Source organism: Canis lupus, chromosome 11 (genome assembly GCF_048164855.1).
Source record: "Canis lupus baileyi chromosome 11, mCanLup2.hap1, whole genome shotgun sequence".
Lineage (NCBI taxonomy): Eukaryota > Metazoa > Chordata > Mammalia > Carnivora > Canidae > Canis > Canis lupus.
In genome coordinates, this window is record NC_132848.1 from 28990047 (window position 1) to 29017888 (window position 27842).

The following is a 27842-nucleotide window of genomic DNA, read 5'->3' on the forward strand; positions in this document are numbered from 1 at the left end:
TGTGACAGGTTCTGAATGGGCTGCTCTGTTCCCGCTCCAGTCCTGCCCAGATGCCTCTCTTCCAGCATCTCCTAGAGAAGGCGGTGGCTATTTAAACCCCTCAGGTGTGGCTACGGTTCTGGGCCCTACCAGCTGGCATCTCCTTCTCAGCGCCCACCTTCTCCCCAAGCCAGGGAAAAGCACGTGCATTTGCCATTTGGTGAAACATCTGTCCTCCTGAGAAGCAGCCCCAACTGCCAGCGGGGGCTGGAACAAGGCTAGAATTCTCTTCCCTCTCTTTCTCCAGCCATTCCCCCACCCCACCCCAACCAGGGGAACTGAACACGGCCAGGGAAGGTCTGAGAACCACGGAGGTGGAAGGGAGAGAACCCAGGTTGGGTGGCCTTAGGACTGAGATCTTGTCCTGGACCTGCCACAGTGCCCTTGAGCCTGCCATGTCCTCTCCTTTGGCCTCACCTTTCCCATCTGTTAATGGGGATAATGTAGGGAAAAGCATTGTGACTGGTGATTTGGTTCTCCTCACATCTAGTCTTTCCAGTCTCCCCAGGGAACTGATACTCCCTATGTCCCAAGACAGGGAGCTCATCACCCACATTTTTTAAAAAATTAATTATTTATTTTAAAGAGAGAGAGAGCACACAAGCAGGGGGAGGGGCAGAGAGAGATGGAGAGAGACTCTCAGGTAGGCTCCACGCTGACCGCAAAGCCAGCACTTTGGCCACCTGCAACATCAGACACTATGATGCGCGGTTCTGGGCACATCCCAGTCTTGTAAGCCTCACTTTCCTGACACCCAAAATGTGTCTGCTGTAGGCTTGCAGCTGGGGGGAAGCCAAGGGCAAGGGTTCTTTTTCCCTCACTCACAAAGCAAATTGTATATTCAAAGTCAAAGGAGGGAGAATGGGGGAGTAACTCGATGATAGAAAAAAAATGTGTATAATAATCTCTTTTCCTTCCTGGTCCTAGCTCTTTATTACACTTCACCACCCTATTGAAGATCCTGCCAATTGCCTCAAATGCTGTGTGGAAGGAATGTGTGGATGTAAAGTGAAAAACCACTATCCTGAAGATACTCCACCACTGAATTGGCTGCCTTTCACTGGGCAGGGCCCTGGAAAGAATGGGGAGCTATGGGCCCCAGCTCCTGGGACTCCCCACAGGTCACTAGGGGCCGCTATGACATCCTTTGGCATTCTGGCCCGTGGAAGGAAAGAACTCTTCCCTGGGCACCCTGAGGTCCACTCCGAAGGCAAGGTCAAGTCCATTCCCTAACCTAGGCTGAGGGCAGGCTTTCTCTTCCTGTGGTTCTGCCTCAGGTGTTCCAGAAGCATCACCCTCCCCAATATCTTTTGTGACACGCAGCATAGCAAGTGCAGTCCAATTTTTGCACAGCAGGAAACCAACATTCCAAAACCACTCCTCCACTTTCGGTTCCAAGCCCATTTGCTGAAGACCAGCTGTGTGCTGGTGCCTTACAGGTTGAACATAGAGGCAGCCTCACTGAGCCCTTGGGGCACTGTGGGGGGCATGTCTGTACATGGGTTAAATATGGCACAGATGGAGAGTAATTACCCTGGGTTGGCGGGGAGTTAAGAGGAGGATTCCTGTTAAGAAGGCTTCAGTGATGCCCCAGTGGGTTTTGCAGGATGAGTAGGAGCTTGCCTGAAAGACAAAATCTGGGAGAAGAGGCTAGGAGTCCCAAGTAGAAGCAACTACATGTGTCAAGGCACAGAAATATGATATGACCCACTCTCCCAGCACATTTTATTTGTGCAGCTCTTTAAAAAGAGACCAATAGGGGTGCCTGGGTGGCTCAGTCGGTTAAGTGTCTGAACCTTTGGCTCAGGTCATGGTCCCAGGGTCCTGGGATCGAGCCCCAAATTGCGCTCCCTGCTCAGTGGGGAGCCTGCTCCTCCCTCTCCCTCTGCCTACTGCTCCCCCTGCTTGTGCTCTTTCATTGTCTCTGTCAAACAAATAAAATCATTAAAAAATAAAAAATAAGAGGCCAATAAGCAGGAAAAGGGGAGGAAGAATGAATGCCAAGGCTAGACAGATGTTTGTTCAAGTCTCAAGTGTCACCACTTACTGATGGGCTGTAGGAATTTGGGCAAACTTTCATCTTTCCCATGGGTAACCTGGGTATAAACCAAATACTGACTTGATAGGAGTCAAAGTTAGCTAGGTACCTAAAGCGCTTTGCAAGGAGTAAACCACTCAACAAATGCCAGTCCCCTGCTCCCCTTTATGGGACACCCAGGCCCAAAGAGGATCCGCAAAGCAGAGCCAGGAGAAAACACATTCTGTGTTCTCAGAAGCCGATCACTCCCTCGCCGGTTTATTCCAGAAGTGCAAAAAAGACAATTAAAAATAACCTCGGGGCCCGAGGAAGCCTTCTGGGGCGTTAGAAGTGTTCTGTATCTTGATCCGAGTGGTGATTACACGGGTTTTTTGCATATGTAAAAATCCATCGAGCTGTGCTCTTAAGATGTATTACAGTTTGTAAGTCACACCTCAATTAAAAGAAAAAGAAAAGCATAACAAACCTTGCGACGCCGCCTCCCTTCGCCGCTGGCGACAGGTGTCTGTCTGAGACGCCAAAGACCCCTCGGCGCTCGCGGGGCAGGCCCGGCCCCCGGGCTCCGAGTCGTGCGCCGCTCCGGGGCCGCCGCGGGGTTCCCACGGCAACCGCAAGCCGCTCTCCGCGTCTCCCGAGTGACGAGGCGTCAGCGAAGACCCGGAGCCCGGATCGCCGAACCGGAGCCACGGAACCAACGGTGCGCGGGAGGTGGGGGGGGCGGTTGGGGAGAGGTGGCTGGAGAGAGACGGTGGCTGGCCGAGGGCAGAGGGGAGCGACGGGTGCCCTTCGTCCTTGCGCTGGCATTCTCGGGGGGGGGGCATCTGGCACCACCCCCTAGCCCGGTGCCCGCCAACTGCAGGATGAATACACCCCTGGGGTTCACTCTCGGTTTTCCAGGTGGGGAGGTGGACCGCTTGGCTGCTCCCCAATATCACAGAGCGAGCGAATCAGGGGCAAAGGCAAGCCCTGCACCCTGGTGGCCTGCTTTCTAGCTTGTGCGGTCCAGCCGAGTGAAGGGTGCATAGAGCTGGGTGCTGGCACCTCCTTGGGCTCTGGTACCAGCTCTGCCAGTAAGCCGCTGTGCGGTCTTCAAGTCCGTTCTCCTGCCTTTGCCGCAGAGATGGGACAGCACCACCGATATCTCAGGGCAGCTGTTACCAAGTGTGTGAAATAACGGGTGTAAAAGTGGCTTATAAACTGTAAAGTGTTGTGCACCTGTTAAGGACCATCACTGCTGCCACTCTATTGTCTTCTTGTCCTCATCATCATTCTGGCCTCAGCTGCAGGCTTGGTGACAACCAGGTGCCCAGTGAACATGGGGCTCCCAACTCCCCCCATGCCCATGGGTTTGCAGTCTCTAGGGTGAGATTTCCTTCCCGGAACATCCCCTTTCCCAAGCAATGGACCCAGCGTAGCTCTCCCAGGCACCAGGGATCCTTTGGTCCCCAGACCACCTACCGGAGGGATTCACAGAGACGGCAGCCTCCACCACCCTCCTGGACACCGCCTCCTAGTCTGCTACCCTGTAGCTGGATCGCAGAAGTGCCCCCACTAAGTGAGGATGTCTGGAGAGCCCAGGACGTGGCTCCTGCACAGAACCCGATGGTAACACCACTTAATGCTCTTTGAATGCCACATGCTGGGCATGTGTTGTTACAGTTGTGTGTTCGTGTGCTGTGAGACCGTATTTACATTGCGGTGCGTGTGTGGGGGTACATGTGCCAGGCGTGCATGCATACATTGGTATTTGTGTGTGCTTGCGATTCATATTTGAGTATGTGTGTGTAAATGTGTGTATTTATGGCTGCGTGGTATGTGCTTGCAGGTGTGTGTTGTGTATTTGAGGCATATGTATTTACCCGTGCATCTATTTGTGTCTGTGGTGGTGAATATGCATATCAAGGAGGGCATTTGTGGGTCTGTACTTGTGGTGTGCACAAGTGGATGTGTAAAACTGTGAGGTCTGTAATCGTGCATGTGTAGGAGTGTGCTGAGGGTTTCGGGTGGGGGGGGCTCTCTTCCCCCCCATCTCCCCTCATCTGGGTGACCTTCCTCCAGCTGAGGACTGTGCCCAGGCTAGCTCTTGCCCCCTCTGCAGACCTGTGGCTGCTCTGGTCATTGGCTTGCCCCATCTTGGGGCATGTGGGCAGCAGGAGCAAGGGCGGATGGGTGAACCTGGGTCCAGGGCTCACATGCCACCCCCTCCCCTTCTGGCCTCCTCCCCTCCCCACAGCAGGAGCAGCAGCGGGAAAGGTTGGCGGAGGGGGGCTATTTTGGGAGCGTCTCCTTAGCAACAGCTGCCACGGCCGTCTGTGGCGGTTTTTCTATAGGTGCTAAAATATTCCACCCTGGTGACTACTGAGTTCTGGGGGGTGGGCGAGGGGGGGAGTGGAGGGCGGGAGAGACCCCTGCAATCCTCCATTCCCAGGGCATAGCCGCTGGGATGGGTCTTGGCCCTGTGGGCTCCCATTACCCCTTTCCCCACCATCCATCCTCACCCCTCAGGGCTGCTGGGACTTCAGAGTTCTGAGGCTGGCCAGCTGTGTCCTGGTCTGATTCCTAATCTAAGCAGCTGGGCTCCCTCTGTTTGCCCCATCTGTAGAATGGGCTGGCCAGACTTTCAGGAACTCTCTAAGTCCCAAACCCCTGGACTCTGTGACTCTGGCATCTGGAAGTGGCCCCTGGTGGCCCACCTCCCCCACTCCTCTCCCAGCTTGGCTCAGGCCCTCCCACCTGCAGTCCTCCAGGCCTTCTGTGCCTGCTCTCAAGGCCTCTATGGGACCAGGGAGGCCTGACTGGTCTCCTAGAGTGAGCCAGTTCACGAGTGCTCTGCTGGCCTCAAACGACCTCTCCCCAGAAACTAGGAATGGATTCCAAATGTGGCTGAGACATTTGCTTACTCCCTGAGTGACCATGGGCAAGGCACTTCCTCTCTCTGTGTCTCAGGTCGGTTTCCTCACCTGTGAATGAGGGATAGTCCTAGAGGCTCCCTCATGAAGACACTGGGAGGATCATCTCTGAAAATGGAAAATGGGCCAAGAAGCTTTGGCAAAATGTTCAGTTGGATGAACGTTTTACCATCACTACCTATCAAACTTCAGAGCAAGTCTTGCCCTTCCACAGAGTTGTCCCTGGCCATGTACCAACATGGCCCATGCCTCAGTTTCCCCATGGGTAACAAGCGCCTGCATCATAGAGTTCTGGTAAGGATTAAATGAGACAATGCCTGTGCAAGCCTAGAATAGTGCTGGGCTAATGGTATCACCCCCAGGGGCGTCTGCTCCCTTCACTCTTCCCAGGGGGCGCTTTGGTGTTGGATGACCACAAAGCCTACTTGCCTTTTGGGGACCCAGTCCAGACTGTCCCATTACAGATGAGGCTCCTGAGGTCCAGAGAGGATAAGCAACTTGCCCAGGGTCGCCCAGGTTCTGACAGCCAAGCCTCTACCCGCTGCCCCTGTGAGCCCCTGCACACCTGTCTCACATCCCTCCTTGCCTCCACCTCCCCACCCCTGCCCTTCTCAAATATGGGCTGGACAATAGGGAATTCCGCCCCTAAGCTCCCATCATCTCAACTGTGGGGCTATTATCCTATGACACAATAGGCTGTCATACAGATGAGGACACTGAGGCACGGAGACAAGTGAGCTGTCCAGAGTCACATCAGGCTTGGGGCAGAGCGGGGTGGGGGGGGAGGTGAAGGGACTCTTTTTCCTGGGGTCCCTGAACCTCTCTCTGGCTGGAGCTGCCTTTTCTGCCTCTTCCCACCTCCTCCCAGTCACTCCCAGCCTCCACCAGACCCTCCTTGCAGGAGGATCCCAGGCTACAGCCCCAGGAGGAGGGGACCATTACCAAATGTTTCCTCTCAGGCTTATGATGTCACAGCCACCAGGCTTCCCCCTTCCATCTTCCAGAAGTCTCTGTCCCTGAGCTCCTACCTTTCCCTTGAACTTGTGCCCAGTGACCCAGCATCAGGACTGACCCCACAGGAGCAGAGGCTCTAGGTCTACAGACCCCTCAGTCTCCATTCCCCGCCCCCTTTGCCCCTCCCTCCTTGCCCTGCACCCCACATTTCCAGGGCAGCCAGCAGGCAGACCTCTGGCTAGGTGAAGAGACCACGGGTCATTTGCTTCTCCTGCACCCTCCCAATTTCCACGGAAAGTTGTGACAGTGACCAGGCACTTACCTGCCACTGACCGAGGATTCAGATTGCCTAAGTTCATGCGCATCAAAGATTCATGTGAAGGAACACAGTCCTGGCTGCCTGCCTGTGAGGACACCGCAGAGTTAATGAGGGAGACGGGCACGGAATGGGTCATCTGCTATGGGGCTCCCCGCGCGCGGTTGAAGGGAGAAAGGATGGTCATGTTATTGACTGCCTACTGTGGGCTGTGCATTTCTTGTGCATCTATCTCTCCTAATCCGTCCCTGTGATGGGGAGGGACTGTTAAGGACCCCATTTTGCAAACAGGTTGGATAAGAACTTGGAGTATGAGGGCCAGATGAATGAATGAGTGGGTAATGAATGACTTCTGCTGGGGGCATCAGGAGGCCACCCCAGGGGCTGAGAGAGCACTAGGAATTCTCTGGGCAGAGGAGGAGGAAGGGCACTTCAGGCAGGAAGAACAGCACCGGCAAAGGCAGAGAGGTGCAGAAGCATCTGGTATGTTCTGGAATCTGTGGGAATCAGGGTGTATGTGTGGGTATATAGGGTGCTGGATGAGGTGGGGCCTGACTGTACATCATGCTGAGGAGTTGGGACTGGATCCCAACTGGAGGTGGGGAGGATCCACGGGGAAGGGAGACAGTCATGGTGGTTAATGTGCTGGACACATGCTTGGGGACCCACTGGGAGAAAAAGCTGGAGGTTTCATCCTCAAAAAATTCTCAATCCGGCTTTGGGGTGCCTTAGTCTCTCCTGAGACTAGCCACAGATGGGCAGGATACCAGGGAAGTTCTTCTGGCTGTCTAGCTATAGGTGTTTTCTCATCCTCCATCCTAGTGAAGGAGCACTTTCCCTCCTCAGAGAGTCGGGGTGAGGTGGCAGGGTGGCCAGGGAGGCGGCTCGCTGTCCTTGGGGGGCTCTGAGGTGGTGGAGTCAGCTCCCCACAGCCCAGAGCGCGCAGCCCAGACCTGGAGCTCACTCAGACCGGGATCCTCCCCTGTAAAGACAGTCTGGAGTAATGCGGCTGCAGAGAGTAAGAGTCTGGGGTTTGGTCCAGCTCCGCCACCTCCGGGTGACCTTGGACAAGCTCACGACCCTCTCTGGCACTCAGTCTCTCAGTCTGTAAAATGAGGCGGTGCTGTCTAGGTGACTGTGAGGGTCCCCTGCAGCCATGCACGCCAGCCCCCGGCTCCCGGAGCACAGTACGTGGGGTCATTAAGTGCCGGTACTGCAGGAGGGGAAGGGGACCGCGGAGCAAAGTGGCCCGGAGCCTCCGAACCCAGTACAGACCCTCTCCCACGCACCCCCTTCCCGGCCCGGAGGAACCCTACCGACCTGCCCCCGGGGGTTGCAAAACCCGGAGCGGATTCTCGGAATGGGTTCTGGGAGGAGCGCTCCCGGAGGGAGGAGGAAAACCCGGGCAGGATCCGCGGCAGGAGCGGGGCCCCACGGCCCCTCGGCCCCCAGCCCTGCCCCGCGCGCCCGGCGGGCCCAGGGGGTTTGAAGCCCCGCTGCGCCGCGGGGAAGGAGCCGGGCCGGGCCCCGCGGGCCGCCCGGGGCCCGGGGCTCGGGGGCCGGGGGGGGGGCGCGCGGCCTCCGCACTGGGGCGCGGGTCACGTGTGAGGAGGGGCGAAAGTCTCGCAAAGCGGGGCGGCGTGCCGCGAGTTGGGAGTTCTCGGCGCGCCGCGGGCGGCGGGAGCTCGGGCTCCCGGGCGAGCCGGGGACGCGGCGGAGGCGCGGGCCTGGGTCCGAGACAGCGGGGGCCGCACCGAGAGTGGGAGGGAGGGAGAGACACGCAGAAGGACAGACGGCGCCCGGGAGGAGGACAGAGAGAGACGCGCAGGGGAGACCGAGACAGGGCAGAGGCGGAGGGAGGCAGGGGAGGCTCTGGGAGGGCGGCGGGCAGCAGACCGAGCCCCCGCCGGGAGACACGGGAGGCGGGCTCGGGGACCGAGGGGCGGACGGACAGACGCACGGAGACCCCGGGGGCAGCCCGGCGGGCGGCGGCGGGTCCCGGGCCGGCCGGCCGGCCGAGGGCTTCCCGGGGCCGGGGCGGGGAGCGGGGAGCGGGGAGCGGGGAGCGGAGCGCGGGGCGGGGAGCGGAGCGCGGGGCGGGGAGCGGCGCGGAGAGACAGCGCGACGGCAGCGGGGGGGCGGCGGAGGGCCGGCGGCTGCGGCGGGGGCGGGGGGCGCGAGCGCGGGCGGCCGAGGCCATGGGCCCCCGGATCCCCGCGCCCTGAGCCGGGCCCGGCCCGACGATGCTGACGCCCAGGCGGCGCCGGGGGCGCGGCGCGGGGCAGCGCTGAAAGTTGAGCGGCCCGCGGGGAGCGGCGCGGGACGGCCCCGAGGCGCGGAGACCCGGACACCGACGGACAGACCCACCGGCAGCCGGGGAGGGGGGCGGGGCCGGCCGGCCGAGTGCGCGGGGAGGGGGCGCCGGGACTCCCCTCTCCCCGCCCGGGACGCCGCCCGCCCGCCCGCGCCGTGGGATGTAGAGCCCGCTCGCCGCCTTCTGGACCTTCGTCGGACCCTCCGCCCCGCGGTAAGCCGGGCGCACGCCCACCGCCGGCGCTGTCCGTCTGTCTGTCCAGCCGCGTGCGTGTCTGTCTGTCCCGTCCCGGGTGGGGGGGGCCGTGGGCCCCGCCCGCCCAGCACCTTATCCCTGCGGGTCTCGGCTGCGGGGCCCGCGTTCAGCGCGGTCCAGTGACTCCCAGGGAGCTGGCAAGCGCTGTCGCTCTGTCCGTCGGTCCCTTCGGGAGCGTGAAGGTCTGGGTTGTGGCCAGAAAGGTGGAGAGGGGTGGGTGGAAGAGGCCTTGACCTCCTGCCCCAGCCTCGACCTTTCCCTGCCTCCACCCACCCCCAGTTGTCAGCCTGTTCTGAGGAGCTTCAAGGCAGGTGACTCCTGGCAAACGCGTGTGTGTGTGTGTGTGTGTGTGTGTGTGTGTGTAGGGGTCCCCTTTCCACTTCCCCAGCTGCAACCTGTTTGCAAATAGCCCTCTGATCTCACGGAAAATAACATCCCACTTCTCATGTTTGAGCACCTACTTTGGGCCAGGTGACCCCCAAGGAGGGTGGACAGGGATCCAGCAAAGAAGGTATTTCATATTCATAGTGGAGAGAGGCACAGACTGCTCTTCTCTCCCTACAGGAGAACCCCAAGGGAAGAGAGGTCTGAATGAGCCCCTGAGCAGGGAAACTTCTCTGGCTCCCCAACCAGCATCAACATCACACTTCTGCCTCCAGCCGAGGCTCTAAGATGGGGAGAGAATGCAGGGAGATGGTAGGTGGGAGTGTGGTGGAGAGGCAGGGCAGCCTGGCTAAGTTGGCAAGCCAGGGCCTCAAGACCAGCAGGATGCTGAGCAGCAGGTTGAGGGAATGGAGGAGCTGAGGAATGGAGGTCCCAGGGCCACGCTTGTGAGACCCAGGGAGGAGCCAGACCTGTGTGCATGTGTGTGTGTGTGTGTATGTGTGTATGTAAAATGCCTGTTCTGCTTCTCCCCACATCCAGTCCTGTGACCTCCAGGGCTTCCGGAGTTTGGGGAGCTGTTGTCAGGACTTTTTGGGCCCTGAGAGCCACGATGTGGCCCTGCCTTGGCCTGGGAGGAGAGGAACAAAAGACAGAGGAGAGCAGTGGGATAAGGTCTGGGTTGCAACATGGCAGGAGCAAAGGCTGTTGGCCATTGAGCTGACCCGTATCCAAGTTGGAGCCGGGAGGGCTGAGCCTAGAACATTCGACTGTTCTCCACAGGGAGGAGGGCTCTTTCTGGGGCTTTCCACACTGAGAAGTGGGCTTCGCATACCCTATATTCAGGCTCCTGGAAATCAGTTCACCAGCTGAGGGGCCAGCATCCGGAGCAAGTTACCCTCCTCCATGACCCTCAACTTCCATATCTGTGGAATGAGGACACAGCTCTCTGCCCCACTGACCTCCAAGGGCTCAAATGAGCTGGGGGCTGTTCACAGGCTGGGGACGGTGCTGGGCAGATGGCAGTAAGGACTCATTTTACCTTTGGGAAGGTGCACAGCTAATGGGGAGAGAGGATGTGGCCTCAAATAGAGGATTGACCAAGGAGGGGTCCAGGAATTAGAGGGGGATCTGGAGTTGAGAGCAATTCCTCGGGAACCTTTGGTTACCCTTGAAAAGGAAGCTCCTCTCCCAGAAAAAAGCCTCTGGAGTGAGTGGGAACAGTCAGAGCTGGCCTTGAGTATCTGCTGGGTGACCTTGGGCTGCTGGCTTGACCTCTCTGGACCTCAGTGTCTTCGACTGGAGAATGGGGATGTCGGTACTGACTTCACTGGGTTGCCAAGTGATTTACAGACTATGTCACGTCTCTGAAAGCAGCTTGCAAAAGCCTGGAGCGTAGTAGGTTCTTAGACATTTGCAGAAAACAGAATGAAGTGGCTCTAGGAGATGCTGTGGAAAGATTTCTTAGCTTAGGATAAGAGGGAAGGGGAGGAGGAACAGTGTAGGCTTATAGGGCGGGTTGGTTCTTAATGTGGATCTGGGGGAGGCGGGGGCGAGTGCTGAGGGGGGTGTGAGGAGGAGGGGGCCCCTCTGCGGGGACCACTGAGTCACGAGGACATGTAAGCAACATGACAACCAGCAACATGGTAACCAAGAGACTAGTGGCGGTGGGAAACGGAGCTGGAGCGGTGTGTTGGGGGGGCAGGACTGGCAGTCCTGGGGCGGGAGGGTCCGGGAAAGAGCCAGGCTGGACTCTCAGAGTGAGGAGGAGACCCTGAGGCCAGGTGGGCTGGGGCGGAGGGGTCCAGGGTGGAAGGAAAGGAGGTGACTCTGGGGTCTGCCGGGCAGGGGGGCTTCTCCCGCACCTCCCCAGGCTCCTCGCTCCTCTCCTCCACATCTCCACTTTTCATGCCTCTCCCCCTAGGATGCCAAATTTGGCTCACGCAATCTGTCGTCTCTCTTCTGAGATTGGCACCGGGACCAAAGCCGAGTGCATTACATGCATTACATCACCGCCGCTCCCCCTGCACGAGGAGAGGGAGGGACAGAGGGCCGGGGGGCAAGCGGCCAACCCTCAACTTTCATTCCCGTCTTCCTGCTCACTCTTGCCGCCTCAGTCCCAGGCGTTGGGGGCTTCCGGGGAGCAGCCGAGCTGGGCCTGGAGGCAGGATGGGGGCCAATCTTGGAGCGATCCCAGGGTCAGGGCAGGAGGTCAGATCATGTCGCTGTCCCTCTGGCTAGGTAGTACCTGGGAGGCGTGGAGCCTCGGTTCAGTGCAATTTGTCATTGCCTTGCTGGGTGACCTTGGGCAGATCCCCCCATCCCCTACCCTGTGCAGTGTCTACATCTGTGTGGAGAACAGTTGGCCACTCAAGATCTTGGTGAGTCTCCTGGAAAAAGATGCCCTTGAGCCCTGCTGCTTTCCTGGGCATAGACTGAGGAGTCCGGAATTTTGAGTGGCTCTCTGTGACTTTCAGCAAGTGCCTCTACCTGTGCCTCCATCTCCTCACCTGTCCAGTGGGAATGATAGAACCCTCAAAGGCACAGCATGTGACAGAGATAGTAGACGTAAAAGCTGAGAGACAGGGGAAGAGCCAGGGTCTCTGGCCCTGAAACCACAGACCCCCGGGGGGCCCAGAGGCTCCTTGCGTGCTGGGCGGCGGGGGCGGGGGCGAGGGGGCAGTGGAACAGTGTCTCAGTACAGACAGGAAGGTCGGAGCTTAAGTTGCTGGTCTGATGTCCTCGTTTTACAATAGTGGAAACCGAGGCCCAGAGGGAGAAGTGGACTCCCACCTCAAGGTCACAGTGGTGGTTTGGCGGTAGACGAAGTAGAGCTGGGGCCTGAACCCAGGGCCCTGGTTCCCAGCCCTGTGTGGAAGTGAGTAGGCAGGCAGGCACATGCACACCCTGTGCACCCAGGAGTACGGAAGGCCCGGTTCTCGCTTTGGCCTCCTCTCTTCTCCCTTCCTGCTCCCCTGTTCCCTTCAGCTCCACCATCCCTGAGCGTTAATCTCATCTTTCATTTGGTCTACACTGAAGAGCTCCCTTTCAGGCTCATTTTGAAGCAAGTTTTAAGCAGTCCCAGGCAGGGAGAGGCTAGATTTGGGGTTAAGTTAGAAGGTGATAGCCGCTTCTAGAAGATTCCCAGAGCTAGAGGTGGAGAAAGATGGGGAGCCTCTGTGGATGTTTTGTGAAATAGTGAGCTTCTCATTCCCAGAGCTATTTAAGCAGAAACAGATGAGTACCTGCCAAGAATCCTGTCCCCGTGAGTCCTGCCTTATGGGTGAGGGAGAATGACATCCCCACGTCCCAAATCCCAGGAGCCTTTCATATCTCAGGAGAGACTGGGGAGCAGCACCCAGCTTCCCAGCAAAGAAACTTACATTGTTAGGCCAGGAATTGGGCTAGGAGTTTTTGCAAATGGCTTTCTCTTGTAATCCTCCTCACAACCCTGCGATGTCGATGTGGTGTCCCTGTGTTACAGATGGGGGAGCCACGGCTCAGAGAGTCTATGTGATTTGCCCAAGGTCACGCAGCAGGAAAGTGGATGAGTCTGGATTGGAGTCTGGGCCAGTCTGATTCTCGGGGGCAGTCCCTGGGACTTCCTTGAGAAAAGAATGGAAAAAGTCCCTCCCCTGGGCTGGGGTTTGGCAGGAGATGATGTGTCGCCCCCACAGCATGACACCCCCTCAAGGATCCTCTGGGGGCTCCATTCTGAAGACATGGGTATAGACATGCACCCAAGGAAGAACTGCCTTTACAAATGGGAAGACTAGGGATCCCTGGGTGGCGCAGCGGTTTGGCGCCTGCCTTTGGCCCAGGGCGCGATCCTGGAGACCCAGGATCGAATCCCACATCAGGCTCCCGGTGCATGGAGCCTGCTTCTCCCTCTGCCTGTGTCTCTGCCTCTCTCTCTCTCTCTCTGTGACTATCATAAATAAATAAAAATTTAAAAAAAAAAAAAAACAACAACAAAAAAAAACAAATGGGAAGACTAAGGCACAGAAACAGAGAATGTCCTGCTCAAAGGTGCCCAGCAAGTCAGATTTGAGTCAGGGGCCTCGTTCCCTGCACTGGTGGGTCAGGAGGGTCCTTTGGGCCCACGATTGTGTGAAGTCTGGGATTGGAGGTGCCAATCGCTCCAGGGTTTGGCAGAGCTGAGAGAGTGCTGGCTCAAGGCTAGGGCTGTGGGTCGGGGTAGGGGAGTCGGCCTCGGGAATGTGAAGGGAGCAGGAAGAGACACCAGCAGGGGCGGCAGGTCCGCTTCTGTCCTCCTTGGTCCTGCCCCAGGGCCACCCACGGATGTCAGTGCCATACACTCTGGGAGGTCCTGGGATCCTGTGGGTGGGACCTGCCTGGCAAGAGAGGAGGAGCTTGGCGCCAGCAGTCTTGGGTGTGGCTCCCAGTGCGACCTTAGGTCAGCTCCCCACCCTCTCTGAGCTTGATGTGCTGGTCTGTGTGACCAATGATCTATTTCCACAGCATCACTGCTCCTGGGCTGTCATCTCAAAGTGCTCCTCCCATGCCCACGAGGACCCTGGGCCCTGGGCATGGGGCGGGCAGGAATCTTGGAGGTTGGCATAACCTTTAAGCCTCCTGGGCGACTCAGCCTTCCTTGGGGAGTGGGGGGAATCTCCGGGCGCAGCCCTTCTTCTCCTTTTCATCTTTATTTTTCTCCTGCTCCCTCTTCCCCTCGCTACGTGGGCTGATCGCTGCTCAAACTTTTAATTCAGATGGTAATTGAAATAATAATACGGGCTGAGGCCCCTCTGCTTGTGACGCTGCAGCTGGTGGAGCTCAGCTATGAATAGACCTTGAGTCACACACGCACGCGCGCTCCTGCCGGCGCGCACCCGGGGCTCTCAGGGTGGTGGGTGGGGTGCAGCTTGGGGGGCAGGGTGGGCTCACGCTCCAGCAGCCTCTGGGTCTCGGCCCCTTGCTCTCCAAGAACAGGGATGCTTCTGCCCCTGCGGCCCACTATCTGGTCCCTGGGCCGTGATGAAGCTGCAGAGACTTGGGACGGCCCGGCTCTGTTTACAGCAGGGGACACTGAGGTCCAGCAAGGGGGAGTGGCTGGCGGGACAAAATAGAAAGTGACTGGGCCGAGGATTGAGCGGGCGGGTTTTGCTTGATTCTGAGACCACGGTTCGGTTCGTTCTAGGACATGCAGGTGGGTGAATGGGGCAGGGGAGTGCTGGGGTGTGGCCCTACCCCCCTTTTGTCTCCCCTCTCCCTGCCTTTCCCCCCCTGTCCTCCCTGCCGGCTCTCTTGCACTCTAGCACACACTCACACAACTCTCTCACACGCTCCCTCACGCACAGCACACTCAGACGCCCCACCTGGCCGCTTGGAGAGGTGGTGCTGTCGCTGGGGGGGGGGGGAGGGGGGCAGGGCTGACAGGGAGGTTTTCTTGGGGGTCCTGCTGCAGGAAGGGGGACAAGCTCCCATGTGCCAGGCTCTAGGCAGGCTTTGTATTCGTGGTTTTATTTAAGTCTCCTTGCCACCCTGTGAGGGCCATCACTCTCACTTTCCAATTGAGGAAACTGAGGCTCAGCTAGCAGCCAGAGTTTACCCCAAGGTCCAGCGGGTAGAAACAGCCGTATACCTCTGTCCTGCTGGGATACTCCCAGTTCCAGCCATTCTGGGACCCTCTGTTTGGCTTGCTGAAAGAGGAAACGTGTGTCCCTTGCAGTTCAGGGCTCCCCTTTATCTGTGCCAGTTCCCCCATTCCTCCCTGTGACCACCTGGGCCACAGTTATTGGCTAGCTCTAGTGCCAGCGGCCAGAACATCTGGTTTTGGTGGACAGGGGGTGGTGAGGTGTCCATGAGGGGCACTGGCAGCTCAAGGAGAGAGGCCACCAAGACAGGTGCTCCTTAGTGTTCTGGGCCCCAGCTGAGTGGTGCAGGGAGAAGGTGTGGGCAAGGTCCCCTAGCCACTGGGAGCTTTGGTCTCCACCTCCTCAGGTGGACTCAATGGCCTCTAGAAGGGCAGAGGGGAGTTGGGGCTGGACAGGGGGCGTGTGCTTGAGCAGAGGCACCCCTGGGCCTGAGAAGTTGCAGAAAACTCTCCCCAGCATTTTCTTATGGCTCCACCTAATCCTGTACTGTCCCCATACTCTGTTGGGACGGGGAGCATCTGAGCCCAGAGACCACAGTGAATTGCCCAAGGTCACACAGCAATGGTGGCAAGAGGTGGGGCTAGACTGGCCCTCCTGACTCCTCAGCCTCCCAGCCCTGGGACTGTCAACACCCACCCTTCTCTCTCTCTCTCTCTCTCTCTTCCTCTTTCTCAGATGCTCCCTATCTTGTGGGGGCTACAGGAGGGAGGGAGAACTGGGTCTCCTCCAGCCTCTCTCTGAGCCAATCTTAGCCTGGAAGGAGGGAAAAGGACAGCAGGACAGCAGCCCCCCCCCCCCCACCATCACATCTGGTGCAGCTGCCCAAGTCATCCAGGCCTGGGATTGAATCCTGGCTGCACTCCCCTCACTTAGCCCTTGTGACCTTGACTGGATCACTGTCTCCCTGAAAACCTCTCTGCTCCTCTGTGACACAGGGACAACCTGTGGCAATGGGGGGAGGTACTTGGCTTTTCCCTTTTGTTGCCCTGTCTGCTGTCAAAGCACCCCCCAGGTCAACCTAGGCTGCAAGACGGGAGGGGAGCTGAGCTAGGCCAGGAAGGAAGGGGTAGGTGACTGGAGGGATTGATCCCATTTTACTGACCCAGGTGAAGCCTCTCCCCTACCCCACCCTGCAGCTTCCCTCCCAGCCTCTACCCCAGACTCCCATTGTGGGCCTGAGAAGAAGTCCAAGCCCTCTGCCCTGTGACAAAGTGCCACTCAGCCCAGGGAATGGATGGAACGGGGGCCAGCAATTTGGAAACTCCATGGGACCATATAGGGACGGTGGCAGGTACAGAGCTGGAGGTGCCCTGGCTGTGGGCAACAGGGTGCAAGAGGGCAGAAGGAGCTCAGCCACCCTGACACATGGGCATCAGAGCCCCCAAACCCCTCTTCACAGGGAGCTTGCTATCTCCTGGGGCAGCCCACTGTGTCTGGAAGGTTCTGCTAAGGGATATGGGCCTCCCACTTTGGCTTTTGCTCTGAGGGAACCAGCCTCTTCCCTACAGGAGGGATGGCTGGCTGCCCCCTGCTCCCCCAAGGTTTCTCTCCTCTGGCTGCAGTAGTTCCAGCTGAACCATGTGGATGGGAAACAGATCTGGGTTCAAGTCCAACTCCACCCCTGAGAGGCTGTGTGGCCTTGGGCAGTCTATTCACCTCTCTGAGCCTCCATCCCTTGACCTGTGGGGTGGGCTTGTTTCACTGCCTCTGTGGGTTGCTGGGAAGATCCATGTACTTTGAGTGTAACGTGGCCCATCGTTGACGTGAGCCGCTGTGTGGCCCAACCAGTCAGTGGCGACTGGTGGCGGTGGCCAGGCCCCAGCCCCCGCACTCACTGGCCATCACCTTCAGATATCTCTTCTCTAGTTATCTTGTGTGTCAGCGCCCAAACTCTCTGCTGAGCCCTCCAGACCTGCTCGGGTGGGGGTAGGGCTGGCTGAGCACCAGCGCCAGGACGTGCAGCTGCAGATCCTCAGGCCACCTGACCTTGGAAAGAGCCTCTCTGGCTGGGTTTCAGAGCCATCCCCCAGACACTGGGCAAGAGCTGGGCAACAGGGAGGAGAAGGAATCAGGTGGGGCAGAGAGCGGGCATGACCTCATGCTGGAGCTGGCCTGGGTCCCTAGGGTGACAGGCCATGAGATAGGAGAGCAGACTGCCAGCCGTGGGAGGGAGTTACGGTTATCAGCTGTATTAATAGCGCACAGCAAAGCCTCACTCCACACACTCTGGTGAGCTGCCTGAGGAGGGGTGAGCTCCCTGTCATGGGAGGTATGCAAGCAGCTGCTGAATAACATCTGTTAGGGGGACAGCGGCAGGTTCTAATATAGGACCAGAGGAAGGAATTAGACCCAGAACCCGGAGTCCTTACTGTCTGGGCCACGAGGCAGAGGTCCCGTGACCCTAAGGGTCTAACAGACTGTTCCAAGTAGTCCCTCATGAACTCCAACAATTCTCCCCACAGCTGTGCCCTCCAAAAGCCCATGGCCCTGGCATGGGCAGTCTTACCTTCCAGACAGGCCCTGGGCTTGTGCCCACCCAGGGACACTGGAAAAGAACATAAACAAGCCCTAGATCCCATCTCAGCCAGGTCAGGGCTCCTGAGCACCCGGCATTTTGGCAGGTCAGTGCTCTTCAGATTACACGCGGGTCCTGATCCATCAGTGGTCATGAAACTGATTTAGTGAGCTCACTACTTGATTTTTTTAATGACAGAGAAACTTTCAAGTGCTTTGTATGCAGTGAGGGCATTATTTTGTAACACTCTCGTTATAGGTCTTAAAATATATATGTTGTATAATGAATAGCAACGTATAGTGTGTTTGTTTTTAACCTGGGTGTCGGTCAGAAAGTTTAAAAGCCACTGCCCTGTATGGAAATCCTGGCGGCAGCACTGACAGAGGCTCGGGTGTACAGATTCCTTTTTTTCCAGGATGCTCAGTCCCTAAGGATATAAGTGCCGACAATTCCAGGGTGCCACTATTCTGTCTTTAGACCTCCTTGCCGCGGCCCAGCAGCCCACTTACCTCAGAGCTCTGGAGCCCCAAAGCCAGCCCAGGGCCCACTCTGCCCAGCCCAGCCCTGGCCCAACCTCGCTCCCTCGTCCCACTCCCGGCTTGCCCCACATCTTCCCCAGGACCCCTCTAGAAGCCCTCTGCCCTTGCAGACCCTTCATGTTTCCACGTGGAGCTCAGCAAGGCAGGCTTGTGCTTACTCACTCCTCTTCCCCCAGCACATGGTAGGTGCTCAATAAACGTTCATTCATTCCACGGTGATTTATAGAGCAACCCCCGAGGAAGGCACCGAGCTGCGGCGCAGACACACCAGGCAGGAGGGCAGATGCCACTCCAGCTCAGCATAGGCTTAGGGTGACGAATGAATGAATGAATGAATGAATGAGTGGAGTCCCAGAGTCTCTGGCCTTAGGAGCCAGCGGGGCCGAGGGCCAGAATGGTAAGCACGCAGCCCTCTGCAGGGTATAGCAGGCATCCCGACAGGGACAGTCGCTCAGGTCTGTGGATGAGCAGGAGTGTGGGGTGGAAGCAGAGGTGAGTGTTCCTACCGCGGCCTCCGGCCCTTCTGAGAGCTGCCTGCCGCCCCCAGCATCCCCGCCCGTCCTCCGGTCCTTGGAACTTCTCTTAGGGGCCTAGAGCCCTCGGTGTGAATCAGGGATGCCCTGCTCGCTCCCCCGGGGACTCTTGGGGGACACCTTCAGAGAAGCTCTGCGGGCGAGTGCCACCAAGGCCTGAGGCTGCCGCTGTCCCGCATTCACTGCCACCCCACAGGACTCAGGCCAGGGCAGGCTTCCTTCTGGCCTCCACTCAGGGCCCGCCTCCGCCGGGAGGTTCTCCCTGACTGCGGTGCCAGAAATAGCTCCTCCTTGGTCACATTCTGTCATAGCCCCTGTTAGGTCCTTCCCGGGGATTATGACAAGCCAAAATTATCTTGTTTCTTTGTCACTCATCGGATGCTTGCTAAGGGTCCACTGTGTGCCAGGCCCTGGGGCCCCGGGGGTGAAGTGGAGATTCAAGATCCCTGCACTGAAGCCGATCGCAAATGAAATCGGTTTGGAGCCGATACAGGCCCTGAGGATCAGGACACAGGCAGCGAGCACGGGGGAGGGGGCGGAGGGGGGAGGCTCTGGGAGGAGGCAGCCTCTGACTCAGACCTGAAGGGTGGCAAGGTGCGAGCAGAAGCAGTGGAGGGACAACGTGGGACCCCAGCCCGTGTGGAGGTGGGATGGCAGGGGGAGAGGCCGTGGAGTTGCGCAGTGGTGATGCTGGGAGCAGGGGGCGCTCTGCAGGCTGCGTGGACACGTCCCACTGCTACGGGGATGGCTGGCTCTGGGAGGCCTGGAGGGTGATGTGCAGGTGTTAGTTAAGGACCCCCTGGGAGGTCGCAGACTGTGATGGGGAAGGCAGGAGGGGGGCCACTGTCTGTCTTGGCGATGCTGGGTTTGCCCTGCCCCTCAGACGGTTAGCAGACGCCCAGTCCTCCCGCGGCTGCTTCGGAAGACAATGGGGGCGGTCAGGGTCCGTGGTATCTTCGGCCAGGCCAGCCTGGGCCCTGCCAGCCGTGTGCATATAGAGGCCGTAGGCCGAGAGTGGCCGTCGGGATTGGGGCCCCCAGGGCCAGCAGGACCCAAGGACCAAGGCAGGGGTGAGAAGTCAGGGTGCCCTTCAGGGCTGCTGAGCCCAGGAGAGGAGCCCCGGAGGGGGCCGTGGAGAGAGTGGGGGAGGACGCTAAGCCATCCCCTTCAAGAAGCGCTTCTGCCCTTTACAGTTTATAAACTCTTACCGTCCACCGCCGCTGCTCATCTTCCCAGCATGCCGACGCAGTGGGCGTTATTCCTCCCCATCTTATGGATGTGACTCAGAGAAGTTAAGGCGTCTTCCCATGGCCACACAGCACAGAAGTCAAGCGTTCTCAGGCTTTTTGGGATCACAGGCCCTTTTGAGGAGGACCTGATGAATGCTCTGTAAGCCTCAGAAAAATACACATATGTATGCACTAATTTTAAAGCTTTCTATGTGTCTTTTTTTCTGTAGGTAATACATTCATATGGTTCTAAAATTAAAAAGACACAAACAGGAATACAGTGAGAATTCTTCCTCCCACCCCATCCCCAGACACCTGCTTCCCCTCCCCGGAGGCAGCCAGTGTCACCAGTTTCCTGGGTCTCCATCCACAGACAAGCAAATATGTGTGTCTATAAATTTCTTTCCTTTTTTACACAACTGGCAGATACTATACTCAATGTTCATCACTGTTGCCTTTTTTTTTTGGCTTAAAAACACATCTTGAAGACCCACATTGCTCCTTCTGGGGCTCTTTTCCCCCCCGGCTGTGTGAGGTGTCGTTCGTGGATGGGCATCAGGCTGCTCCCAGGCCAGGCTGGGCAGACAAGGGGCCTGGCTCCCCTCGTGTGTGACTGTCTGCAGGCTGAGGCCCCAGGAGGGCACCCAAGTGTCACAGGCAGTCCCGTGGCTCCCGAAGCCACCCAGGGCCTCACAGGGCAAGGCAGAAAGTAAGCCTGGGACATGGCTAGACGTCCCCTACTCCTTCCTTTTCCCATACCTCTTCTTAGGTGTGGCCTGTGGGGGCCCATCAGAAAATCCAGGGAACCTGGTGCCAGTGTGTGTGGCTCAGGGAGACCCTCTCCCCCGCCCGCCGTCAGCCCCAGCTCCTACAGTCTCGTTCACTGAGAGACCAAGGTTGGGGTGGTGATCTCTGCACCTGCCTCCCCTTCCCCTGTTGGGGCGCTTGCCCTGGGCTTGGGCTGTGCTGAGGCCACCTCTGCTCCTGCCCCCTGACCCACCACAGCTTCCGTCCCCAGCACCTTGCCTTCTCCTGCGCAAATGTCCTCACTTTGCCCTTTGTGGCTGAGGAGGGACAGCATCCCAGTGAAAAGAGGATGTGGGGCCGCTGGCCTCATGTGGTCTGGACTGGCCAGGGCTAACTGGGCAGCTGTGTTAAAACTCCTCTTCTCTTGGCTTCGGTCCTGCTGTCCTGCTGCTCTTTCTCCATCGTCCATGTGCAGGAGATGCTCAGAGGCTCTCCTCCCCAGCATTCCTGCCCCAGGCGGCTACACCCACTTCCACAACTTAAAACACCGCCACAGGTGGTCAGCGTCACATGTCTCCGCCCAGACCTCAGGGTCTGAGATGCTGTGGACTTCTCCACCTGAACATCCCATGGCCACCACATGATGGGAACCATCACTCCCTAAATCTGGTCCTCTTTCAGTGTCCCATTGTTATCTGTCCCCAGCACCCCTCCTCCCAACTGCCCCCTGCAACCCGCTGCTACTGCACCCCACATGCTCATCCCTTGGAGCCTGCTTCAAAGCCTCTGGCTTGTAGGGGGTACCACACCTGGGGCCCTAGCACCTCTCATTCCGTGGGTGCACTAGGCTCGGTCAGTCGAGGCCTCAGGATCCACAGGAGCCAAATCGAGGAGGATTTTGTTTTTTCAAAGTAGGCTCCACGCCCAGCATGGGGCCCAATGTGGGGCTTGAACTCAGGACCCTGAGATCTAGACGTGAGCTGATGTCAAGAGTCGGATGCTTAACCGACTGAGCCCCCCCAGGCACCGTGAGGAGGTTTTATTTTATTTTATTTTTTTATTGATTTATGATAGTCACACAGAGAGAGAGAGAGAGAGAGAGAGGCAGAGACATAGGCAGAGGGAGAAGCAGGCTCCATGCACCGGGAGCCCAACGTGGGATTCGATCCCGGGTCTCCAGGATCGCGCCCTGGGCCAAAGGCAGGCGCCAAACAGCTGCGCCACCCAGGGATCCCGAGGAGGTTTTATTTCTTAAGCCTGGTGCTGAATACACAGGGATTATTGTATTATTCTTTATTCCTATTTGTCTTAAAGATTTCACATGATAATTGAAAAGATCAAACTAGGCAAAACCCAACTGCCTGCCCCCCTGTTTCCTGTGGCCTAGAGGGCAAAATCCATAATCCTTCCCACCCCCTACCTCTGAGGCCTCCTCCTGAGCAAGTTTGCTCTCCATCTTCTTGCTCACGTCACTCTCACTAACTGGACTTGCTGCACTTGACATGCGAAACTCCTTCTGGAATGTTCTACACCCCAGCTTTTACACAGACACACAATTCTCCTCACTGACTCGACTCCCAGTCACTACTCAGGGCTCAGTTTAAATGTCACTTTCTCAAAGAGGCCGTAGGGGACCCCCACCAAACCAGAGCCCCGTGTCCTTTCCCTTACATCATGCCAAACTTTTCCTTCAAGCAGCTTACCACAATTTCTGACTGCCCAGCTATGCAGATGCTATTACGTGTACACTGTCTCTCCCCAGCTGATCCGTAAGTTGGGTGAGTCTATAGCCTGGGTCTGACCCACAGCAAGGGTGCCATGCATAGTAAGTGACCAAGTGACTCTGGAGGAAGAATGAGCAGCAGACCAGGCCCCGAGAAGCCACAGTGAGGCCCTTGGGGATTGAATCCCACCACCAATGAGAGCTGAGGTTGTTCTGGAAAATAGAAGCCTCCAGGGATCTGCTCTCACCTTCTAATCCCTGTGTAGAAGAAGGGCACAGGTGTTTGGGGAACAGTCCCTTTGGTGGGACTGTCGGGCCAAGAGAGGTGGCTCCTATGGGGGTGGTGAGCTCTCCGTCAGGGCAGGAGCCAGGTGCTGGCAATGCAGTAAAGGGCACGTCTGCAGGTTGGAGCAGTGACCCTTAGGTCCTGTGGCTACCAGTTCTTGCCATTTGGCCACGACCAGTAGCCTCTCTGGACATTCTGGGGGAACTTGCTTTCTAAGCCTGTTCACCTGCTGGCTGAGTGGCTGGGAGGGAAAGTTGAGAGCTAGGGTGCAAAGCTGGAAGCATGAGCCAGTCCACCCCACATTGCTCCGGGCCTCTCTGGGAACCCAGTCTTCTGTGTGTCTGGCTCTAGAATCAGGGACCATGTCCTGGCTCCAGGTTGCCCTATGACAACTGCCCTATGCCCAGCTTCTCCTTTCCCCAAAGGTCTGATTTGACAGCCTGGCACATAGTAGGGCTTGATAAATGTTTACTAAGTGGAAGAAACATGCAACGTGACAGTGTTTCTTCAGGGCAGGAGAGTAGAGTGTCTACTGAACGTGCTCTGGCATTGACTGCCTGCGTCTAAATCCTGGCTCTGCCACTAATGGGCTGTGTGACCTTGGACAAGTTGCTGAACTTCTCTATGCCTTAGTCTTCTGACTTCTAAAGTAGTGATAATAATGGTAACTTCCTCTGAGGTCACGGTGAGCATGGCAAGAATTGATCAGTGTAAAGCACTCGGAAGAGCGCCGGCACAGAGGAAGGACACGCTAAATGCTCTGAGTGGATTTTGCAATGTCACACCGGTGGCCAGTGGGGGAGGGCCTATGGCGGGGAGGGGGGCGCAGTGGGATTTCATGGTCCAGAAAAGTGTGAGGGAGGAACAGGGTTCATTGAGCCCCCACTATGTGGCCTGCATGTCTGTGACAACTGGCAATCTGCATCAGGCCCTCACGACTACCCTGCAAGGTAGGCATTACCATGTTCCTTTGCAAAGGAAGACACTAAGGCTCACAGAGGTCAGGGGATCTGCTGGAGCGAGGCGGGACCCATCCCACTTCTGGCCCAGTCCTGGAATGGGATGTTGTGGCCACTGCCCTCACTCAGCTGCTCCCAGGACTGGTGTTGGAAAACAACCCGGGTGGGGCCATGTGATGGGTGCAGGGCGGGCTCTGGGGAGCTGCCGCTGAAAATCAGAGGGAGGAGGAGGGCAAGGAAGGACTGGTCAGCCCTGGGAGTGATTTGTACCACTTAGCAATCACTTACTCTGCACTTGGGCATGTGATGTGCATGATCCCATTTTTTCCTCATTACAGTTTTATGAGGTAAGGGCTATTGTGAGCCCCACCTAGAGATGATGAGGATAGGGACCAGAGAGGCTAAGTAATGCGCCCAAGGTGACACAGGCAGAAAGTGGTACAGAGTCCAGGGTTGAAGCCTCTGCAGCAGGAAGATGGGGGTTCTTGAGACTCATGAAGACCTGGGGTCTGAGGAGCAGGACAGGGGCCTCCAGAGGGCTGTGGGCAATGTCCCCCATGGCTAGATCCATCTTCAGGTCCCTTTTACTCTTTGAGGAGCACAGCTCAGCTGCCAGGCCTTGAGTCCTTTCTCACCCCATGCAAAGCCCTGTGCGTGCGAGCTGAGTGAACACTCACCCAAACCAGGCCCCAGACAGAGTTGGAGGAGTGGCCGGCCCCGGGGTCCTCAGGGGACTGAGGAAGGGAACAATGGTGCTAATTCCTTCCTGGGTACACTGAGTCAGCCCCTCGGCCCCACCTCATCTCTATTGCCCTGTGCGTGCTCCTTCTGGTAGAGGAAGGGTCAGCCTCCCTGTGCAAGCCCCAGGGGCTTCAGAGATGAAAGGGACTAATCAGACTCAGGAACACCCACCCACAGCTCCTCTGTGCTGGGCACCTTGTTTCATTACATCTTCCTGCTCTCCTGCCAGGGAGCAAATCTGGTCCCCCATTTTGCAGATGGAGAGAAGGAGCACCTGGCTGGAGCAGTTAGTGGTGAAGCCAGGACTTGACGCTGGGTTTCCCAGACCCCATCCCCCGTCCTGTGTCGCCATCATCATCATCATCACCACGACCACCACCACCATCATCTGCATTCCACCTGCAAAGCCCAGTGAAGCCCTCAGCCCGGGGTTTCTGTTTCTACTGGTTATCACACTTGCCTCAACAGGGGTCTGGTGATGTAGGTACTATCGCCATCGTGTCCACTTTGCAGATGAGGAAACTGAGGTCCAAAACTGTCACTAGGAGGTGACAGAGCTGAGATCAAGAGCCACGTCTTGCCACCCAAACACAAGGGCTTCGCCAGTGTGTTCTTTTCCCACAGTTGAGAAGGAGCCGAGTGGTGCAGACAGGCGGTGAGAGCCTAGGGGCTCAGAGGAGGCAGGGCTGTGGCTGGCGGTGCAGCCGGGGAAGATTCAGAGACCGGAGGGGCTGGGGCTGGGCCTGGGGGGCTGCGGACAGACATGGGGGGATCTGGATCCGAGTTGAGCAAAGGGAGCCCAAAGCCAGAGGCTGGGGACCAGGGTGAGCCGGGGACCTGGAGCCAACCGGACCTGAGTGGGAGCCGCTTCTGCTGTGTGACCCCCATTTTCATCCCCACTCCCCAACCCCCAGCCTGTGATTTTTCAGCTGAGAAGAGAAATAATAACCCTGTTTGTTGCTGTGGTTGGTGCTTAATAAATACTTGTTAAATAAACAAAGGGTTGCAGTGACGCTTCAGTGAGACAGACCAGGCGGTGCCTGGCAGGGAGCTGACACTTCCAGAGGGTTCCTTCCCCGAGAGCAGCCACAGAGCAGGACAACAGGTTCAGCTGGCCCCAGGGCTGAGCAGTGTGACCTCGGGCAAGTCACTTCACCTCCCCTATTGTCCCATCCAGTGACCATGACATGCATCAAGGCCCTACAGTCTGGCTTGGTGTCCCTACATGTGGCCTTCTGCCCCTTTTCCTGCCTTCTAGAAAGCCTGCATGGCCCCGGTCTTAGGAAGGGCTGCCCCTGTGGGCTAGAGGCCAGGGTGACATGCCCCTGCAGCCACTAGTGATTTTCCCATGAGTGGGGCAGGTGCACCCAGGGAGATTTGACCTCACAGCCTGCCAGGGTTGCTGGAGTCCACTGGGGCTGCTGTCACTTTATCAGCTTTTCTTGTATGAAGGGTGTTATGGGCAAGGAGGGGGCATTTGGTGTCACCAAATCAGAAGGAAAACATAGTGACAGGCGTGGGGTCTTTTCCTGCCTCCTCTGGACCCCTGGCAGGCAGGGCCTCCAGCCCCACTCAGGGAGGAGCAGGTTAGCAATGGTGCCAGCAAGTTGACAGCCCTGCTGGTCACATTCACTATCTCCTTGAGGCCGGAATGTCCTTGGCTAGCTGCTGCCTCCCTGTGCCACAGCCCTGCTCTTGGCCTCAGTTTCTCTAGTTATCCAGTGAAGTCTGGACTAGGGGCTCCAGATTTTGGACATTTACAGCACCGTAAAATTAAAGGAAAAAAGAAAAAAGCTTGGTAACTGGCACAGCATTGCCAATCCTTCACTTTGCCAAGAAAGGACATTAAGTTTTTAAAGGCAGCCAGCATCTCCCATCCGTATCATTTCCCCAAAGAAAGAATGTTTACCATGAAAGGAGTCTCAGGATGCGCTCAGAATCCCGGATAGTCCCGCAGAGGAAGCTGGCCAGGAAGGGGAAGGTCTCGTCCAAGGTCACCCCGAGAGGCAGTGAGAGGGGCCGGGCCTCCCAGAGCCCCTGCCGGAGGAAGTGTGCCGAAACCGTGTTCTTCTATGTGTTCGTTTCATGGCACACTTGTTGCAAGAGGATGAGACCGGCTCCCTGCCTTCCAGAAAAGTATGGTTTCATTGTAGACATGATCCAGGCACCAGTACAACCAGGGAATGCGCTCTCTCCGACAGAATATCTATATTCAGAGGAGGTGATACCCATCTTCTACGGTCTGTGCCCCATCTTTCTACACTTTGCCCTTGAGCCCTTGGGCCTTTGCCAGGAAGCCCCGCGTGACAAACAAGGGAAAGAAATCCTGGCTGTCTCCCGGTGGTTGTCACATGAAAGCACGATGCCAAGCTTCATACTTTTCACTTTCTGGTCGGGCATTGTGTGGGTCAGCCCACGCGCTGAGGGGTGAGCCTCTCATTCCTGCCGAAGGAGCGAGCAGTGACAGGAATGCTCACTTATTTGGACAGGGCCCCCACCAACCGAGGGTCTTCAGGGGGACAAGCTCCGTGCAGGCTCCTCCATGGCGGAGGGTGATGGGTCGGGGGGCAGCTTTCCCAAAGGCCCAGGAGTGAGCATTTGGGACCGTGGCTGAGCAGAGCAATGGGCAGAGGGCCCGGAATATCGCAGGGGCTTGAGAACACCGCTGTGACCAGGAGAGGAGACGCATGGGTACAGGACAAGCTGTGCCCTGCTGGGCTGAGATGTGAGGCTGGAGGGGATGGGGTGATGGGAAGGGAGGGTTGGGGGTGAGGGTGGAAGCTGGGATGGGGGGTGTTGTGTGGGGACATGTGGAGCATCGGGCTCAATTTGGAGCCTGGGGCTGGGCTCATTCTGCCACTTGCCCTCAGGAACGGGAGAAGTAGGCAGTGCCGGTGAGGGAGGACCAGCAGCCCAGAGTATGCGGGGACCATCTCCCTTATGCTCACCTCCTGGAGAGCCCTGTAAAGAGCCTTCTATGGCATGGGATGAACCCCCCAGGTCAGGGCCAGTCCCTGTGGGCAGACCCTGGGTTCACAGCTGGCCTTGGGTGAGGCCCTCATACTCTCTGGGCCTCAGTGTCATTTGTCAAAGGCCAGGTCACCACACTTTGTCACTCTGTCCTTCTCCCTGGAGCCTGCGGGGGCCAAGCAGGTAGCCTCTCTTCTCTAGCCCCAGGCCCTATCCCAGGCACTCCAGGGAAGAGGCTCCTCCTTCCAGGAGTACCTTAACTTCCCAGGAGCCCCGGCTCAGGGCTGGCCCACCCTGCCTCGTTCGGGGACCCTTAGCAAACCCATCCCAGGTCTGTGCTTCCTGGGCCTCAGATACAAGCTGAGGGTCTTGAAATTGGTGATCTCTGGTTCCTCCCGGCTCTCGTTCCTTCTGTGGGGCTACTGGAGGCATCTGAGACCGTGGGGCAGAGCAGAGAGGGAGATGTTTAGTGAAGGAAGACCTCCCTAAACACCAAAAGGGGCCCCTGACCCCCAATTCCTTAGAGCTACCACCTGGAGCCCTGGCTGTGAGGCCTTGGGCCCAGGGGGGTGGTGGCAGACAGGGTCTGGGACTCCCGGCCAAACTGAGGACCCCTTAAGGGCCAGCACTGCACACCCCTAGTTTGTCTGTTAGATCTTCAGACCGACGGGTCTCACTGGTCCTATTTTCCGGATGAAGAAGCCGAGGCTCACGGCAGCCAAGTGACTTGCCCACGTTACGCGGTGGATGAAGGACTGCAGTGCAGGACTCCGGGG

General features: G+C 57.7%; 2 protein-coding genes across 5 annotated transcripts in view; one reads left to right on the forward strand and one right to left on the reverse strand.

Annotated features, from left to right (window-relative positions):
- KDELR3 (KDEL endoplasmic reticulum protein retention receptor 3) overlaps positions 1–6408 on the reverse strand; it is a 22222-nt gene extending 15814 nt beyond the window's left edge. Inside the window, exons 1-3 of one of the 3 annotated variants that reach the window (XR_012039235.1) lie at positions 6263–6408; positions 5038–5094; positions 2544–3228 (exon numbers count right to left, since the gene is read on the reverse strand). The gene's annotated coding sequence lies outside the window, so the exon portion shown is untranslated. Of the gene's footprint in view, positions 1–2543; positions 3229–3535; positions 3696–5037; positions 5095–6262 lie in introns of those variants that run through there. The other 2 variants (XR_012039236.1, XM_072843966.1) reach the window with 2 other exon arrangements.
- The window catches only part of KCNJ4 (potassium inwardly rectifying channel subfamily J member 4), a 28063-nt gene continuing 3677 nt past the window's right edge, over positions 3457–27842 (forward strand). The window contains exon 1 of one of the 2 annotated variants that reach the window (XM_072843963.1): positions 3457–3682. The gene's annotated coding sequence lies outside the window, so the exon portion shown is untranslated. Of the gene's footprint in view, positions 3683–18960; positions 26822–27842 lie in introns of those variants that run through there. The other variant, XM_072843962.1, reaches the window with a different exon arrangement.